At 35.8% G+C, this 20,822-nt stretch overlaps 1 protein-coding gene and 1 pseudogene across 4 annotated transcripts in view; one reads left to right on the plus strand and one right to left on the minus strand.

Annotated features, from left to right (window-relative positions):
- The window catches only part of KLHL13 (kelch like family member 13), a 280,675-nt gene that overhangs the window by 111,610 nt on the left and 148,243 nt on the right, over positions 1–20,822 (minus strand). The window lies entirely within an intron of this gene.
- Positions 19,216–20,072, plus strand: LOC133052506 (uncharacterized protein NKAPD1-like; annotated as a pseudogene).

Genomic DNA, 20,822 nt, shown 5'->3' on the forward strand with positions numbered 1-20,822 from the left:
CAGATTCAGAGACGGCGTTGAATCCCAAGTTACCAGGGGGCCTTGAGGCCTGTGGGGACCACGTGGAGGGCCCATAATTTTCCAAGTGATTGCTTAAAAGTAAGCATAGAGAGATGCTTTTAAACACTTTTAAATCTTAAAGATATAAAATAGGTAATGGAGGTAGGAATGTTGCTTTTATGGGAAAGAGCAGGTGGGGCGGTAGTAACTATATGTTTTTAGTAGTGTGGATGCTTTGCATTGGTGATAAAGAATGCATTTAATGCATTCTATTAATTTCAAATATATTGGGAAGCAAAAGTGTACATTTTACATAAATGTTTCTTGTTAATAAAATCAATTTATTGCACTGGGAAGACAAAAATGTACAGTACCCAATTTAGTTTGTTCATATAATTATGCTTGTTACAAAACTACGTGAAAACCTAAAATAATGAAGCTAGAGGGGAAAATTGTTCCCTGCCTTCTTCCTGTCCCTTAATTTAGGGACAAAAGCAAAAACAGCAGAAGAGAAAAAAGTATAGTTGACCCCTGAACAACACAGGTTTGAAATATGCAGGTCCACTTACATGTGGACTTTTTTCAATAAATATAGTACACACATTTTTATTGTATAGATCTTTAAATTAACTAAGTGTGGGGAAATGTTTGTGTTTGATTACAGATCACAATATGGAATCAAAAGAACTAGGGTTTGAGTCCTGATTCTACCCAAACTGTTTCAACTTCCCATCCATGGGTGCACAATTTATCAATTCTTTTGTTTTTTTGAGACAGAGATAGCAATACGAGAATTTTCAACTGCTTGGGGGCTGGTGCTCCTAACTGCTGTGTTGTATAAGGGTCAACTATACTCTGTTTCTTGGGTCTTCAAAACTAAAAAAGAAACAAATCAAATGAAAACACAGCATTTACACTTATTTGCACAATCACATTTTTTCTGCTTATAATCCTGTTATTACAAGTAAAGAAACTGAGTAGCCTAAACAAAATAAAATATTTTAAGCATCTCAAAATCAACTGACTTTTGACTTACCTTTTCTGAAAATGTTTAACCAGTTAGTTTTCAGACATTGAGAAATTTTTCATTTTGCTTATTAGGCTACTTGATTTTTTACAGGACGTGCCAAGAGAAAACCTATTATATCTAGATCACCATTAGGAATCTGGGAATGTGAAAATAACTCATGAAACATCTTACCAATTACATCTAGAGTAGAACACATAGGTCCCCAAATGAGGTATTCGAACTTTCATGTAATCCCATTGTTTTTTTTTTTTTTTAGCTTTCTGCTTGAGATTTATTTTTTTATTTTTTATTTATTTTTATTTTATTTTATTTTTTTCCATTTATTTTTATTAGTTGGAGGCTAATTACTTTACAATATTGTAGTGGTTTTTGCCATACATTGACATGAATCAGTCATGGATTTACATGTATTCCCCATCCCGATCCCCGCTCCCATCTCCCTCCCCATCCCATCCCTCTGGGTCTTCCCAGTGCACCAGCCCCGAGCACTTGTCTCATGCATCCAACCTGGGCTGGTGATCTGTTTCACCCTTGATAATATACATGTTTCGATGCTGTTCTCTCAAAACATCCCACCCTCGCCTTCTCCCTGAGTCCAAAAGTTTGTTTTAAGCAATCCACTTGCTGCACCTGGATCTCTGAGATTGGGGCTCTCCCCTCAAATTCTCCAGATAATAACCCTCTGGTCTCCAGAGGCGCAGAGAGGGGGTACAGGGGACTTCAGCCACTTATTTTAAAGACTTTCAAGGAACAGCCTGTGTTTTCAATCTCATGACTCATTCCTGCCTTTTGCAGACCAGGCGCCTCCAAGTCTTGAAATACTAGGAATTCTATGGGAAGAATGAGTTGGTTTCTCTCAAAAGTTCATGTAGGGGAAGATACTGGAGTTGTAACTTTCTTTGCTAAAAGTAAAAAAAAATAAAATAAAATAGTTCCAACCTCACATCTGTCAGTGTTTCCACTCCTGTTCTCTTTGTCCTTTTGAATTTTTCCATCTCTTTACTCTCATTTTAATGGAGTTAGGAAGAAAGAGGAAGTAAGTGCATGTGAACAACTTATGCAGGATATAAATGAAACCAACTGTTTTTAACCATGGTCAAATATATGTAGTAGAAAATTAACACTGACTGTAATGTGGGGCTGGATCAGAGACAGAGGGACCAGAAATACGGAGACTGATAAGAAACTACTTCCAAAATCAAGGCATGAAATGAAAGCACAGACAAGGACTATGAGAATAGGCAGGATGAACTAGAACCTGTGAGAGATTACTGACAGATTTTAAAGGGATAAAGAGACATATCAAAGACAAAATCTAAGTAACAGGAAGAAATGGTGAAGACATCAAGTGAGGTAGGGTATAGAAAGAAAGAAAAACATAAAAAACAAGGTCAACAATGGTTTGTATAGACATACTGAAATAACCCAGAGCACATCATATAGTATCTAACAGAGAATTGGAAATATAGTTCTAGATTTAGGTTGGAAGTAGAAATGAAAACACAGGAATATTTAGCCAGTTAAGTAACAGCTCAAGGGATGAGACAGGGAAATATCACTCAAGCTAAGAGAAAAGTGCAAATCCAACGAACACTTTTATGCAAGAAACAGAGGAAGACAAGCTAGCAAAGAAATGAGACAATAGGTAGGAGGGAAACTAAGAGAAATGTGAAAAGAAGGATACTTTAGAAGAAGAGTGGTCGGAGAGTATTCAACTGTTTTACTTTCTGCCCAAAGTAATATACAGCTAAATGATTTGACAGCTATAAAGTCCATGATGATCTCTTTTCAAGAGTAGTTCCATATGAGTGTCACACTGCAGTGGTTTGAAAAATAAAACAGAAATAAATCCATTTTTAATAACTTGGGAGTAATTCAAATACACCAGGGAATTACTCTACAGTGAAGGTGGTCTTCAAACAAGTAAGAGAAATAGAGATGATTAAGTGATTGGGGGACAATCAGGTAGTCAGTTAGAAAAATAAATAGGATGTACACCTCTTCATTTCATACACTGAATAAATTCCAGAAGGATCAAAGATTTAAAAGTAAAAAAAGGAAGCTTTGAAGCAGGACCAAAGAAAACTCAAGTGAAATTATTTATGATTCAGTGGAGAAGGTAAGCAGCACCTAGAGGCCAGGAACCATAAAGGAAAAAAACTATTAAAGCTGATTATAGCAAAAAATTAGAACTCTGTACTTCAAAAATGCCACAAAGTCAAATGGCATCTGATAAAGTAGGAAAAAAATTCACAATACATAACAGTTAATGATTTTAACTTATACACTTAATCAGTAAAACCAGTAAAACACTATAGAAAAAGTGAGCAAATAATATAAACAGAAGGTGCACAGAAAATATGAATCATTAATAAGCAAACAACTGTAATTTAAAATGAGGCACTGTTTCCACCATAGAATTTACACAAACATGCACACAAATGAAGTCTGTTTATATTTTTTATTAGTGAGAAGGGATATGGGTTTTGAAGGTGGCAGGGAGAGATGGTCACTTTTCATCCTAAACTTTTGTATTCAATTTATTTCCAAACAAAGCTAGCAAGAATGCAGCAAAAGGCATGAGAGGGAGTAGCCATGAGGGAGGAGGAAAACCAAAGAGGTGTAGTAATTTAGAAGGTAAACAAAAGTGTTATATGAAATAATTTAGAAGGTAACCAAATGTGTCCAATGTTGCTGATAGGTTAAGTGATAAATGGAGAATAACAACTTGGTGTGGTAACTGGGAGGTCACTGGTCACCTGGATAAGAACTGTTTACATGGAATGGTGGCAAAAAGGCTCATTATTATGAGTTTGAGAGAGCATGAAGACAGGAAATAAGCACACACAACACTTAGCAAGAGATATAAATAGGTAGTAGCCTGGAAAATCCCATGGACAGAGGAGCCTGGCAGGCTACAGTTCACAGGATCGCAAAGATTCAGATGCAATTGAGCGACCAAGCACAACAACAGATGGAATGAGATATAGGATGGAAGTAGATAATGTTTTGTTTTACTTTGTTTTAGTAACAGAGATACTAGAGCAGGTATATCTGAAAAGCATTATGTTAAAAAAAAACTCCCACAAGAAAACATAGGCAGAACACTCTTTGACATAAACCGATCTTTTTGGGTCTGTCTCTTAGAGTAATGGAAATAAAAACAAAAATAAACAAATGGTACCTAATTAAACTCAAAAGCCTTTGTACAGTAAAGGAAACCATAAACAAAACAAAAAGACAATCTACAGAATGGAAGAAAATATTTGCAAATGATGTGACTAACAAGGGATTAATCTCCGAAATATACAAATAGCTTGTACAGCTCGATATTAAAAAAAAATGAACAATTCAATTACAAAAATGGGCAAAAGATGAAAAGCCAATTTCACACCATGTAAGGAAAGCCCTGCTTATGAACTAAGCCAATGTTATATAAAAGAAATTTTAAGAGTTTCTATAATCATAGGTCTTCAACTAAAATTTTGATTAAGTACAGTGAGACAAGAAAGCTGACAGAAGATGTAAACAGACATTTCTCTAAAGAAGATATACGGATGGCCAAAGGCACACAAAAAGATGCTCAACACTGCTACTTAGAGGAATGCAAATCAAAACTACAATGAAGTATCACCTCACACTGGTCAGAATGGCCATCATCAAAGTCTATAAATAATAAACGCTAGAGAGGGTATGGAGAAAAGAGAACCCTTGTAAACTGTTGGTGGGACTATAAACTGGTGTAGCCTCTATGGAGAGCAATATGGAGGTTCCTTTAAAAACTAAAAATAGAGCCACCGTATGATCCTGGGATCCCACTCCATATATCTGCAAAAAGCTGTACTTTGAAAAGATACACATTGCACCCCAATGTTTACTGCAGCACTGTTTACAACAGCCCAGACGTGGAAGCAATTTAAACATTCACTGACAGATGAATAGATAAAGAAGATGTGGTACATATACACAATGGAATACTACTCAGTCATAAAAAAGAATGAAATAATGCCATTTGGAGCAACATGAATGGACCTAGAGATAGCATACTAAGTGAAGTAAGCCAGGGAAAGAAAAACAAACATTATGATATTGCTTATGTGTAGAACCTAAAAAAAATTATACAAATGAACTTATTAATAAAACAGAAATAGGCCCACTGATACAGAAAACAAACTATGATTACCCAAGGGGAAAGGGGGGAGGAGGGATACATTAGGAATTCTAGATTAACATATAGACACTACTATAAATAAAATATAAGGTCCCACTGTATAACACAGGAAACTATACTTGGTATTTTATAATAAGGGGTAAGAATCTGAAAAAGAATATATGTGTGTTTGTGTGTGTATAACTGAATCATTGTGCTGTACACTTGAAACTAACACAACATTGTGAATCAACTATACTTCAATTAAAAATTAAGTAAAAATGCAAACTAAAAGAAGTACAATACTATGAAATAAATTTCAAAAGCATGTAAGATAATACCAGATGACATATAGACACACACATATACATACATAGAAAAAGCATAAAAATATTCATAGGAATGATAAGAAAATTTGGCACAGTCACTACCTCAAGAGAAGAAGGGTAAGGAATGCAATTGGGGAGGGATACACTGGGAGTTCTGCCTGTATCTAACATCTTGCTAAGCATCTGAAACAAAAATCGCAAAACATTAAGATACTGCACAGTTGCTTCCCTTGTGGCTCATCTGGTAAAGAATCTGCCTGCAATGCAGGAGACCAGGGTTCGATCTCTGGGATGGGAAGGTCCCCTGGAGAAGAGAAAGGCTACCCACTCCAGTATTCTGGCCTGGAGAACTCCATGGACTGTATAATCCATGGGGTTGCAAAGAGTAAGACCGACTGAGCAACTTTCACTATGTGAGCATTTGTTATACTGGCCTCTGTACTTTTCCCTGCAGGGCTTCCTTGGTGGCTAGTTGTAAAGAATCCACCTGCTAATGCAGGAGATGTGGGTGCAATCCCTGGGTTAGGAAGATCCTTTGGAGAAGGAAATGGCAACTCACTCCAGTATTCTTGTCTGGGAAATCCCACGGACAAGAGGAGCCTAGTGGACTACAGTCGGGTTGCAGAGTCAGAAACGACTTGGCAACTAAATCACAACTTTTCCCTATGCTTGAAAAGTTTTAATAAAAAGAAACAAAAAAAGTATCATATATTATCTCTGCCCTAAAGTAGGGACTGTGTAGACAAGCAGACAAGACATGACATATAAAGGCCAACATTTAAGGGGAAAAAAAAAAAAAGGACAGGACAAATATATACCCAGACACATACTGTAATTAAAAAGACACAATTCTCCATGGCCATAAATACTCTGATAAATAAAAGGGAGACTAGTTGTTACTCAGAGCACACACCTGACAAAAACCTAATTGTGGTTTTGTCTTTAAAATATTCTACTTGGATCACAAGAAATAAAACTGACAAGACTGTTTCTGATAGTTATATCTTGCATAAGCTCAACTAATTTTACTCTCAAGCATTTATTTTAAGTAATTCACAAATCTAATAATTCTTAATCACCTGTCATATACTTAGATAATATTTCAAATAGAGACTCTAGTTTATGACTTAGTATTTAATTAAACCCCACAGTCTCACTTTCCTACCCTATCTAAGAACCAACAGCTTTAAAAATAATGAGATTTGAGATATGCCTAGCCAATTTCACACCATGTAAGGAAAGCCCTGCTTATGAACTAAGCTGATGTTATATAAAAGAAATTTTAAGAGTTTCTATAATCATATGTCTTCAACTAAAATTTTGATAAGTACAGTGAGAAAAGAAAGCTGACAGGAAAGATCAGTGAAAAGTGCTAAACATTACGTTGTACATAATTGCTCTTCTCTCTAAATCAAGTTATATGTAGCAGTGTCATGAAAAATTCAAAATCATTTTGAAATCCCAAACTTTGGAATTTAAGGAACAGAAATAGTTTGTTACTTAAAGGTTAATTTTTAACATGTCGCAGACTATTGAATCCTCCAGCTTTCACACATGACAGACACCACACTCCCCTCCCACCCATGGCACTAAGAGGTCCTACCCTAAAACAATAGAGAAAGAGATTTGAGCTGGGTGATGATTTTTCCCTAGAGAAATTCTGAAACCAACTAGAACCATGTAGAATGTTCCCACATAAGCACCCCTAACAAAATGTGCAAAGGATATCAACAAAGGATAACAGCTGCACTGTACGAACGTCTGCAGTGACAGCTGATTTCAGAATATACCTTTTATGTAAGAGATCAGCCTGCCTGGCTTTCTCCAACCAAATACACTGGATCCCCACGTTCCATAACCCATAGGTTTCTTCCTTCCCCTGGCTCTATGCCAAGGTGACTGACACACTCTTAATAATTTCACTTTTCTTGCTGCAGTCATGGGGGCAACCTCCCCCACGTGGTCACTACCATCTTGCTCTTTATTGATACACCTACACCATGCAGTTACACTGCTTTCTGCAATAATACCACTCCTTCCTTCTTCAGTGTGATCCAACGGAAGTCCCTTTTCATGTTGACACTTATAAAAGGCTTTATGGGTGCCTTTGGGATATATTATTGGTTAATGGAATCATTTGTCTTTTACCAATGTTGAAGGAAGTTATTGTCCTTGTATTAACGCAATTCTATTTGATTTTCTAATAGTTACTGTTTTCATATAATAAGGGCTAAAATTCATCTTAATATACTTAATTTCTCTGACCCAATCAACCTCGGTCTGAGGTTAAGTACACCCCCCCACCCATTCACCTGGTTAAGAAAGTATTCATTTCCCATCATTCCCTTCTCCAGTGTTTCTCTGGAAAGTTACTAATTAGTCTCAAGCTCTTCAAAGTCCATTCTATATAATCCATTCTATGTAACAGATTGTGAACTGTTACATACACATCTTGCAAGAAAATAGAGGTGAGAAGTGAAAATATGGTTAAGAAAAAAACTATCAATTACATCAGTGGTCCTCAAACTTGACTACAGTATTAGAGTTCTCTGGAGAGCAAGATGAACACAGACCTCTGGGCTCTACCTCCGAGTTTCTCAGTTAGTTGATGAGGGATGGATCCAGAGAATTTGCTTTTCTAAGAGGTTCAAAAAGAATGCTGCTGCTGCTAGACCATGGATGACACTTTTAAGATCTAAGATTTACAGATAACATGAAAGTTTTTATGAAAAGTCCAGAAGAATTTTTTAGTTCACTGATTCCTAAAATGTTGACATTCACTCTTGCCATCTCCTGTTTGACCACTTCCAATTTGCCTTCCATTCATGGACCTTACATTCCAGGTTCCTATGCAATATTGCTCTTTACAGCATCAGACCTTGCTTCCATCACCAGTCACATCCACAACTGGGTGTTGTTTTTGCTTTGGCTCTGTCTCTTCATTCTTTCTGGAGTTATTTCTCCACTGATCTACAGTAGCATATTGGGTACCTACCGACCTGGGGAGTTCATCTTTCAGTGTCCTATCTTTTTGCCTTTTCATACTGTTCATGGGGTTCTCAAGTCAAGAATACTGAAGTGGTTTGTCATTCCCTTCTCCAGTGGACCACATTTTGTCAATGCCAAAGAATGCTCAAACTACCACACAATTGCACTCATCTCACACACTAGTAAATTAATGCTCAAAATTCTCCAAGCGAGGCTTCAACAATATGTGAACTGTGAACTTCCAGATGTTCAAGCTGGTTTTAGAAAAGGCAGAGAAACCAGAGATCAAATTGCTAACATCCATCCGCTGGATCATTGAAAAAGCAAGAGAGTTCCAGAAAAACATTTATTTCTGCTTTATGGACTATGCCAAAGCTTTTGACTGTGTGGATCACAATAAACTGTGGAAAACTCTGAAAGAGATGGGAATACCAGACCATCTGACCTGTCTCCTGAGAAACCTGTATGCAGGTCAAGAAGCAACAGTTAGAACTGTACATAGAACAACAGACTGATTCCAAATTGGGAAAGGAGTACGTCAAGGCTGTATATTGTCACCCTGCTTATTTAACTTATATGCAGAATACATCATGAGAAACACTGGGCTGGAGGAAGCACAAGCTGGAGTCAAGATTGTCAGGAGAAATATCAATAACCTCAGATATGCAGATGACACCACCTTTATGGCAGAGAGCAAAGAAGAACTAAAGAGCATTTTGATGAAAGTGAAAGAGGAGAGTGAAAAAGTTGGCTTAAAGCTCAACATTTAGAAAACTAAGATCATGGCATTCAGTCCCATCACTTCATGGCAAAAAGATGGGGAAACAGTGGAAACAGTTGCAGACATTATTTTTGAGGGCTCCAAAATCACTGCAGATGGTGACTGCAGCCATGAAATTAAAAGACGCTTATTCCTTGGAAGGAAAGTTATGACCAACCTAGACAGCATTTTAAAAAGCAGACATTATTTTGCCAACAAAGGTCCATCTAGTCAAGGCCATGATTTTTCCAGTAGTCGTGTATGGATGTGAGAGTTGGACTATAAAGAAAGCTGAGCGCTGAAGAATTGATGCTTTTGAGCTGTGGTGTTGGAGAAGACTCTTGAGAGTCCCTTGGACTGCAAGGAGATCCAACCAGTCCATTCTAAAGGAGATCAGTCCTGGGTGTTCATTGGAGGGACTGATGTTGAAGCTGAAACTCCAATACTTTGGCCACCTCATGTGAAGAGCTGACTCATTCGAAAAGACCCTGATGCTGGGAAAGATTGAGGACAGGAGGAGAAGGGGACGACAGAGGATGAAGACAATTGGGTGGCATCACCGACTCAAGGTCATGAGTTTGAATAAACTCTGGGAGTTGGTGATGGACAGGGAGGCCTGGAGTGCTGCAGTCCATGGGGTCGCAAAGAGTCAGACACGATTGAGCAACTGAACTGAACTGAACGGAAGAATTAACTGGAAAACTAACACAGTAAATTGACCACTACAAGAATATCAGTTCCACAAAGACATAGACTTGTAAGATAACTAGGAATAAGCCTAAAAAGAAATGTGAAAGACTTGTAAAAATAAAATTTCACAAAATAATTTTTAAGAAAGTGAGTCACTTAGTCATGTCCGACTCTTTGTGACCCTATGGACTGTAGCCCGCCAAGCTCCTCTGTCCATGGGCTTCTCCAGGCAAGAATACTGAAGTGGCTGCCATGCCCTCCTCCAGGGCATCTTCCCAACCTAGGGATCGAACCCAGGTATTCCGCATTGCAGGCAAATTCTTTACCATCTGAGCCCCCAGGGAAGGACCTGAATAAATGAATACATGGACACAGATACCCCCCACACAAAGAATATTGAAAAATAGACATTTTACCCAAAATTCATATAGAAATGCAATGCAATCTAAATCAAATTAGCAAAGGGTCAGATTTTTCTTGTGGAGGAGGATGGTTTTTTTACATGTTGAAACTATAGTTCAATGGGAGATGTGACACATAAAAATTGCCCAAATATTTTTTTAAATAAGGGGGGAAGCAACTTCCACTTGATGTACTATTAAGGTACAGTAACTATTAAAACAGTGTGGTACTAGCATGGGAACAGACAGAAGGAGCAACAGAACAGAATCTAAAAATAGATCAAAATAAATATGGTTATTAACTATGGTGAATGTGGTAGTCACAATTAGCAAAAAAAAGATGAAATTCTCATAAATATTTGTGAGGAAACTGGATACACTAGTGGGAAAAAAATAGAAGTTTTATCTATACCATATATATACACCTCAGAGGAATTAAATCTCTAAATATGAGAAAAATATATAAAAGTAGTAGAATAATATAAAGGAGATTTTTTTCCTGTTTAATGTTCACATTTTCAAATTACAAAAAATGCAGTTTATTTTCTTCTTTGTTTTTAATTGCAGTTAACATACATTATATTAGTTTCAGGTATACAAAATAGTAAATTAATATTTTTATAGAATACACTCCATACAAAAAGGATATTCCCTGTGCTGTAAATTACATCCTTGTAACTATTTTATACTTAGTAGTCTGTACCTCTTAAGTGGTTCACCTAGTTTGCTCCTCCTGCCACTTCCTATCCTTGGGTAACAACTAGTTTGTTCTCCATATCTGAGTCTGTTTCTATTTTGTTATAATTGTTCATCTGTTTCATTTTTTAGATTCCACAGATAAGTGAAAACACTGTATTGGACTTTTTCTGTCTGGCTTATTTCACTAGGTACAAAACCATCCAGGTCTATCCATGTTGACATAATTGCAAAATTTCGGGGTTTTTTTTAAATTTAATAAATTTTTATTTTTCAAAATGACTGCATAATATTCCATTGCATATATATACCAAGTCTTCTTTATTAACCCATCTGTTGATGGATAACTGAGTAGTATTCCATTGTATATATATACCAAATCTTTATTAATTCATCTATTGATGGATATTTAGGGTGTTTCCATATCTTGGCTAGTATGAATAATGCTATGAACAGTGGGGTGCATATATTTTTTCTAATTAGTATTTTTGTTTTCTTTTGATAAATACCCAGGAATCAAGTTGCTGGATCACATGGTAGTTTTATTTATTTACTTTTTTAAGAACATCCATAATATTTTCCACTGTGGCTGCACCAATTTAATTCCCACTGATAGTACACAAAGGTTCCCTTACCTCCACATTCTTGCCAACACTTATCATTTCCTGCTGTTTTGATGACAGCCATCCTGACAGGTGTAAGGTGCTATCTCACTGTGGTTTTGATTTGCATTTTCCTGATGATTGGTGATGTTGAGCATCTTCTCATGTGTCTGTTGGCCATCTGTATGTCTTCTATGCAAAAATGCCTATTCAGGTCTTCTGTCCATTTTTTAATCATTGTTTTTTAGATATTGAGGGGTATAGGTTTTTTATACATTTTGGATATTAAACTATAAAACTCCTAGAAGAAAGCAAAGGCAACAGACTCTTTGACCTTGGTCTGAGCAACACGTTTTTGGATCTGTCTCCACAGAAAGGGGAAACAAAAGCAAAAATAAACAAATGGGACCTAATTAAACTTAAAAGCTTTTGCACACAAAGGAAACTTATCAAGAAAAGAAAAAGGCAACCTACTGAATAGGAGAGAGTATCTTTTTAATAGAATATAAAAAAAAGCTAAGGGCCAACAAAAAACACAGAAGCCATAAAGAAAATAAAAGTGGTCTATATGGTTGTTAGTTTAAAAAGAAGTTACAAGTTTATTTGGTGCAACACACTTAAAAGACAAGGGGAAGTGGAGAGGGACTGCAACAACTACTACAGGCAAAAGGTTTTCTTTTTAAATTTTTATTTATGTACTTATTTTTGACTGTGCTCGGTCTTCACTGCTGCTAGGGCTTTTCTCTAGTTGTGGACAGGGGGGGCCACTCTCTAGTTGCTGTGCGCAGGCTTCTCATTGCAGTGGCTTCTTCTGTTGTGGAGCATAGGCTCTAGGGCGTGCGGGCTCAGTAGTTGTGGCTTCAGGACTCTAGAGCACAGGCTCAGAAGTTGTGGCACACGGGCGTAGTTGCTCCACGGCATGTGGGATCTTCCCGGATCAGGGATCAAACCTGTCTCTCCTGCACTGGCAGGCAGATTCTTTACCACTGAGTCACCAAGGAAGTCCCAGGCAAAAGTTTAATGCTCATCATACATAAAGTAGTCCCCCCAAAATCATTTATAAAGATGAGGAACCCAATGGGCAAGTATTTGAACAGGCCCTTCTGAGAAGAACAACAACAACAAAGAAGCATAAGAAGAGATGTTCAACCTCAATTTGTGTGTGTGCGTGTGTCAGAAACCAAGAGAAACTCAGCATGTTAAAGACACATTATTATCCTTCGCCACAATTAAAAAAAAATTACTGAGTTATAGTCAATATTAGATAAGTTTCAGGTATATAAAAAAGTGATTCACAATTTTTTAAGGTTATGCTCCATCTATAGTTATTATAAAATATTGGTTATATTCCTTGTACTGTATAATATATCCTTGTATTTTCTTTATTTTATACATAGGAGTCTGTATCTCTTAATCCTTCACTCATATCTTTCCCCTACTTACTTCCCTCTCCCCACTGATAACCACTATTTTGTTCTTTATATCTACAAGTATGTCTCATTTTTTTTATATTCACTAGCTTGTTTCATTTTTTAGATTCTACATATAAGTGATAACAAACAGTAATTGTCTTTCTGTCTGACTTATTTCACTAAACATAATACACTCCAAGTCCTTTCATGTTGCTGTAAATGGCAAAACTTTCATTTTAATGCCTACATAGCATTCCTGTGTGTGTGTGTGTGTGTGTGTATCACATCTTTTTATCAGTTCATCTGTTGATGGACACTTCGGTTGTTTCTGTATCTTGGCTATTACAAATAATGCTGTTATGAACACTGGGGTACATGTATCTTTTCAAAGTAGTGTATTCTACTTTTTTCAGATATATACCTAGGAGTGGAACTGCTAGGTATATGGCAGTTCTATTTTTATTTTTTGAGAAACCTCCATACTATTTTCCACATTTTTACATTCAAAAGATAGTAAGACACTGCTCAGATGCTACTAAAACCATGAAGAATCCTGTATCTTTACTTATACAAACAAGAAAATGACAAAGTAACAGAAACCATAAACAAAATGAAAAGACAACATACAGAATGGGAGAAAGTACTTGCAAATGATGTGACTGACAAGAGATTAATTTCCAAAATATATAAACAGCTCATTTATAGCTCAATATAAAAAACCAAACAACCCAATCAAAACATGGGAAGAAGATCGAAATAGATATTTCTCTAAAGAAGACATACAGATGGCCAAAGGGTACATGAAAAAATGCTCAACATCGCTATTTATTAGAGAAACGCAAGTCAAAACTATAATGAGGTATCACCACACGCCAGTCAGAATGGCCATCATCAAAAAGTCTACAAATAATAAATGCTGGGGAGAGTGTGGCAAAAAGGGGACCCTCGCATACTGTAGGTGGGAATGTAAACTGGTGCAACCACCATGGAGAATAGTATGGAAGTTACTTAAGAATCTAAAAATAGAATTATCATAGCACCCAGCTACCCTACGCGTGGGCATATATCCAGACAAAACTATAATTTGAAAAGGAACATGCACCCCAATGTTCACTGCAGCACTATTTACAACAGCCAAGACACAGAAGCAACTAAAATGTCCATCAACAGATGAATAGATAAAGAAGATGTGGTACATATATACAATGGAATATTACTTAATCATTAAAAAGAATGAAATAATGCAGCAACATGGATGGACCTAGAGATTATCATATTAAGTGAAGTATGACAGAGAAAGCCAAACAGAATGATGATATTGTTTATACATCTAAAAAATGATACAAATGATACAAAAAAAAAGAAAAAAAAATGATACAAAACAGAAATAGACTCATAGACACAGAAAACAAACATGGCTATCAAAGGGGAAAAGTTGGCAGAGGGATTAAATTAGCAGTTTGGTATTAAAATATACATATTACTATATATAAAATAGATAATCATCAAGGATCTACTGCATAGCATAGGGAACTCTACTCAGTATCTTGTAGTAATGTGCAACAAAAAGAATTTTCAAAAGAATATATGTATATGTGAATCACCTTGCTGTACATCTGAAACCAACAGATTATAAATCAACTATATTTCTATAAAAATTTATAAAAACCCTTGGTACAATAAAAATATTATACTTCAAAAGAAAGTGACAAAGTAATGTACAACATGGTGACTATAGTTAATGATACTGTACTGCATTTGAAATTTGCTAAGAGTAAATCTTAAAAGTTCCCATCACAAGAATAAAGAGCTGTAATGATGTACAGTGACAGATGCTAACTAGACTTCCTCAAGTGATCATTTCAAACTATATACAAATATCGATTCATTAACTGAATCGATTAATTCATTAACTGAATTAATTTCAGTAACTGAAATTAATAATGTAATATGTCGATTATAACTCAATTTTAAAGAGAAGAGAGGGAGCAAGACAATGAAGAAGAAAAAAGTTTACAGAAAACCTTTTAAATGAAATCTTTACAGAAGATCAGAGAAGATAAACAAAAATTTATTGTACATTTTACTGGAGAAGGCAATTAAGTGGGTTCATTATTAAAGCTTCCAGTTTGGGGTTAGTTTAAGAAAGCAGGTGAAGGTTGTTGCTTTTTCCCATCCCCATGCTAGCTGGCCAAAATTGAATTTGTCCTCCATGTTCCAAAGGGTAAAATTCTTAAGTGCTTTTATATTACAGTAATCACCTTACCAGAAAGCTGTTTATCCAAGCATAATGAGATTCATAAGCTATCTTAAAACAAAAATGCTTTTGTCTCCAATATAATGGAATAATCAAGCTCCAAGTGACTTGAAAAACCCAGATGCAATGCAGTGTTTTTATTACATTTTTCTCATATTATAAAAGTAAAGAATGAATCATTTTATTGTCTTTTCACTGGAGGCCTTAAAGCTTAAAGATACTAGTTTTCAAATAAATTTATAGCTGAAATCTGAAGTCCATGCTCTAAACACTAAGCAAAACCTAAACAATAGCAAAAGAAATGAAAGTATTTCTTTCCTAGCGGTAAAATCAGCATTTTACCACTGATTTCTTTAAAAAGTGTCAATTATTCCCCCAATGATTTAGGTCAATATGAATAGAAGATGCTTATCCTTTGACTATATTTTGGACAAAATATTTATGTGAAAAATGTAAACAGGTTTTTAAAAGTCCACTCATATATTACATAAGATTTATGTTATATAATATTTGTTATTCTGACCAAGAAGAATGTATTGAATTCTACCCACATGATCAGCTAATTATATTAGGAACTCTAACTAAGACCCACTGTAAGTTATATACCATAATCTAATCAATCTTAGCAAAAAATATATTTAATTGCAATCTGTGTTCTAAAAGTTTATTATATTCTTCAACATTAAATTAAAAAAACAAAGAATTTCCTTTTAAAAAGATAGAATACTGTTAACACACCATTCAGTCATAATCAGCATGAGTCAATTCAATGAAAACAACAAACATCTGGCCCGATCACAATTAGTACAGTCCATTTACTAGAGTTTTATCTCTTTTTAGTGAATGACTTTCAAATATGGTAAAAACCTTTAAATGATAATTCACTAATCAGAGCTCCACAGAAAGCCAACATTCCTGACAAAAACTTTTCCAAAATAAACCTCCACTCTATTAATTAGGTTACTCAACTTACACTGTGCAAGGGATTCAAGGAAGTACACAGAACATGCAGGTCTGGAGAAAGATAATAGTTTTCCTGGGCCCCTAGCAATAAGTTTAGCAAACTTAACAAAACTAAAGAAGACAGTAAGGGAAGTGTAGGTAGCTCTATACTTTATACAATCTTTCATATCCATAGTATAAGTCATATTATGGGATATATACAGGCCTGAGGTTTGTTGATTAATCAAAAAAGTTAAAATAGGAATCATTTGTGACTTGCCTTATCATTTGATCTAGAGACAAGGCTTTTTCTTTGTATATAAGCCTGCTAACTGGATCTTTTTCCACAAGTTAAACTCACTCAAAACAATGAATGCATGAACTGTGATTTATAGATGTTTTCTTCAAAACAGGAAGAGAAGAAAAAGCCACTTGTACAGTAGAATCCTTAGGAGTTTTTATAATTTCCTTCAAATCTTTTTAAAGTGCAGGTCCAGGACTGAAGTGAATTGAGTGACATCACAGGCTGAAATCTTTCAGGGGTTCCCCAAAACTCAGTAATCAAGATAAATGTTAATTTAATGCAATACTTAATGACGAAAGATTTGATGCCTGTCCTGCACAATCAAGAATAAAACAAGGGTAACTGCTCTCACTATTTCTATTCAATAATGTGCTCAAAGTAGTAGCCAGGGCAAATAGTCAAGAAAAAAATAATAAAAGGCATCAGATTGGAAAGGAGGCAATGAAACTTTCTCTATTAGCAGATGACATGAACTTACACATAGCAAATCCTAAGGAACTGGGTAAAAAGACTGTTAGAATTAATAAATGAGTTCATCAAGGTTACAGGATACAATTTCAATATGTAGAAATCAGTTGTACTTCTATAGTTGAAATAAAAAATATAAAATGGAATTAAGAAAAAATTTCATTAATAATAGTACGCAAAAGGAAAGAACACTTTGGAATAAATTTAACAAAAGAAGCACAAAAGTTGTACTCTGAAAACTACAAAACATTGCTGAAAAATAAGATCTAAATAAATGGGTAAATATCCTATGTTCATGGATTGAATTAATAATGTTAAGATGGCAATGCTCCCCAAACTGATCTGAAGATTTAACATAGAGCATATCAGAATCTCAACGGACTTCCTTGTAGAAACTGTCTAGCTGATTCTAAAGTTCATATATAACTGCAAGGGACTTAGCATAGTCAAAACAATATTGAAAAACAAGAACAAAATAGAAAGACTCAAATTTCCCAATTTCAAAACTTACTAATAAGCAATGGTAATCAAAACAGTTTGGTACTGGCATAAGAACTGACATAGGGATCAACAGAACAGAACTGATAGTCCAGAAATAAAGCCATGTATCTGAGTTTGAGTAAACTCCAGGAGTTGATAATGGACAGGGAGGCCTGGCGTGCTGCAATCCATGGGGACACAAAGACTTGGACACGACTGACCGACTGAACTGAACTGATCTTTGGTAAACTGCTTTTCAATAAGAGTGCTAAGATTATTCAATAGGCAGAGGACAGTCTCTTTAACAAATGGTACTACGCACAATTGGATAGCCACATGCAAAAGAATGAAATTGGACCCTTACTTCATACCATATACAAATACAACTAAAATCAAAAAGCTAAATGTTAGGGCTGAATGATGAAATAGAAGAAAACATAGAGGTAAATCCCTATGTTCTCAGTTTTGGCAAACAATTCCTAACTATGATACCAAAACCATAAACAACAAAACAAAATATAATTTGAACTTCATCAAAATTAAAAACTTTTATGTACTGAAGTACATTATCAAGAAAAGTGAAAAGACAACCTAGAGGATGGGAGGAATACTTGCTAATATATGTCTGACAAGGGATTAATACATAGAATTCCAACTCATCAACAATAAACAATTCAATTAGGAATTGAACAAAGATCATGAATAGATATTTCTGCAGAGGAGATACACAAATGACCAACAAAACATGAAAAGATGCTCAACATCACTAATCACAGGCAAAATGCAAATCAAATTCATATTGAGGTACTTCTTCTCACCCATTAGGATGGCTATTATGAAAAACAAAACAAAACCAGGTAATAATGAGTGTTGGCTAGGGGATGGAGAAATTAGAACCCTTGTATAGTATTAGTGGGAATTTTTGCAAAATGATGCAATTTCTGTGGAATAGTTTTGCAGTTTCAAAATAAGCTGAACATAGAATTACCATATGACTTGCACATCCACTCCTAGGAATCCACCCAAAAGATTTGAAAAAATTTATCAAACAAAAAAACGTTTCCATATATGTTCATAGCAGCATTATTCAAAATAGCTGAAAGTAGGAAACAATGCCAATGACTATCAGTTTGTGAGTGAATAAACAAAATGTGTTATATTTTTATAATGGAATATCATTTAGCCATAAAAAGGAAGGAAGCTCTGATTCATGCTACAACATGGATGACCACTGAATATATTACACTAACTTAAAGAAGCCAGTCAAATAAGGTAACATATTGCATGACTCCATTCATATAAAATGTCCAAAATAAGGCTAACCATAGAGATAGGAAGTAGATTTGTCGCTGCTTATGGCTGAAGAAGATAGTGGGTGGTAGAAGTGTTATCTAAAGAGCAGGTATTTATTTTTCTGGTGATAAAAATATATCAAAATTGACTGGTAATATTTGCACATATCTGTGAATTTACTAAAAATTATGGAATTGTACATCTTTTTTTTATTGAAGTACAGCTGAATCACAATGTCGTGTTAGAGACCACTTCCTCCCTTCACCCCCACCACATGAGGCTGTGGCGCATGGTGTAGAAGTGCCTTTGAGCCCCGACTCTTTGCTTCCCGAGTGGGAGGAAATCTTGTAATGGAGTGGTTCCTATTTCACACTAACAAGTGCCTGATTGCCTCAGGATCGAGGGATTGAAGAATGTCCGAAGTTTCCATGGGGTAAGTTCTCTTAAGGAATGTCATCCGGCACATGGATGCTCACAATAAGATACAGGAGGAATTAGAGAACTGGAGAAACAGATGGAAGATGCTTACTGGGGGACCAAAAGCAAAATGTGACCCAGCAGTTCAAGCCAGATACCTAATGATGGTTTTGATGAAGAAAGTCAAGAGACTATTAGAAGCCAAAGAATGAAATTTCTGGAGCAGTGGATGATGATTTTCTTAAGGCTAAATCCTGGAACAAGTAGTTATATGATTATGAAGCTAACATGCCAGACAGGTGGGGTCACAGTGGCTATAAAGAGTTATACCCTCAAGAATCTGAAACAGACAGTGATCAACAAGATAGTACATGCTGTCTAATAGGGAAAAAACATTTCCCCAGGTAAAATCATCTACCCATGAATCCCACAAATACAAAAAGTCAAAGAAATCCCACAAAAAAATAAGAAAAAAAAAGTCACACAAAAACCAGAAGAAAAGCAAAAAGGAAGGCACAGATAGAACAGCAGATTCCTCAAGTGAGATCTCAGGGCTTCTAGTACTAGGAAAAGGAGACAACCACAAAAGCGCAAGAAAAAATCCAGGAAAAAGTCTCTCAAGAAATCTGCTTTATTCCTAGAGGCAGAAAGTGACACTTTCCAGTCAGATGATTCTGCATCCAGCAGTTCAGAGGAAAGAGACAGTAAGAAAAGCAAAAGGAAAAAGAGAAAAAAGCCCACATCCCTACAATTCACTCTATTCATTGTACAATGAAATACAAGAGAGGATAAAGGCACAAATTGGAACGTGGCTACAGATGAAAGGTCTGTTGAAGGTTCAGAGGATGACTAAATGAGAAAGAAACATTCTTGTTTCCTGCATGACTGGATATTTATAGTTCTTATATCTTGGAGTTTGCCAGTGACGCTATTGCTCGGCACAGGGGGCCTGAGGTCAGGGACCTCCTGTGCCATCTACATGAGTTCTGTCAGACTTCCTGTCTTCTATTTTGGCCTATTAAACTTGATCCTCTTACTGTTAATAGGGAATCTGTTATTTTGCTATGAAGGTTTCTTGAAGAGATTATTTTTGTGATTAATCACATTTAGAATAGAGTGCATATGCAGCAAATTAAAGGACCCAGATATGCAGATGATAGCACTCTCATGGCAGAAAGTGAAGAGGAACTAAAGAGCCTCTTGATGAGGGTGAAAGAGGAGAGTGAAAAACTTGGCTTAAAACTCACATTCAAAAAACGAAGAGCATGGCATCCAGTCCCATCACTTCATGGCAAACAAGTGGGGAAACAATGGAAACAGTGACAGATTTTATTTTCTTGGGCTCCAAAAACACTGCAGACAGTGACTGCAGCCATGAAATTAAAAGACGCTTGTTCCTTGGAAGGAAAGCTATGACAAGCCTAGACAGTGTATTAAAAAGCAGAGGCACCAATTTGCTGACAAAGTTCCATATGGTTTTCAAAGCTATGGTTTTTCCAGTAGTCGTGTATGGATGTGAGAGCTGGACCATAAAGAAGGCTGGGTGCCAAAGAATTGATGCTTTCAAATTGTGATGCTGGAGAAGACTCTTGAGAGTCCCTTG

Source organism: Dama dama, chromosome X, assembly GCF_033118175.1.
Source record: "Dama dama isolate Ldn47 chromosome X, ASM3311817v1, whole genome shotgun sequence".
In the NCBI taxonomy this organism is placed as follows: Eukaryota; Metazoa; Chordata; class Mammalia; order Artiodactyla; family Cervidae; genus Dama; species Dama dama.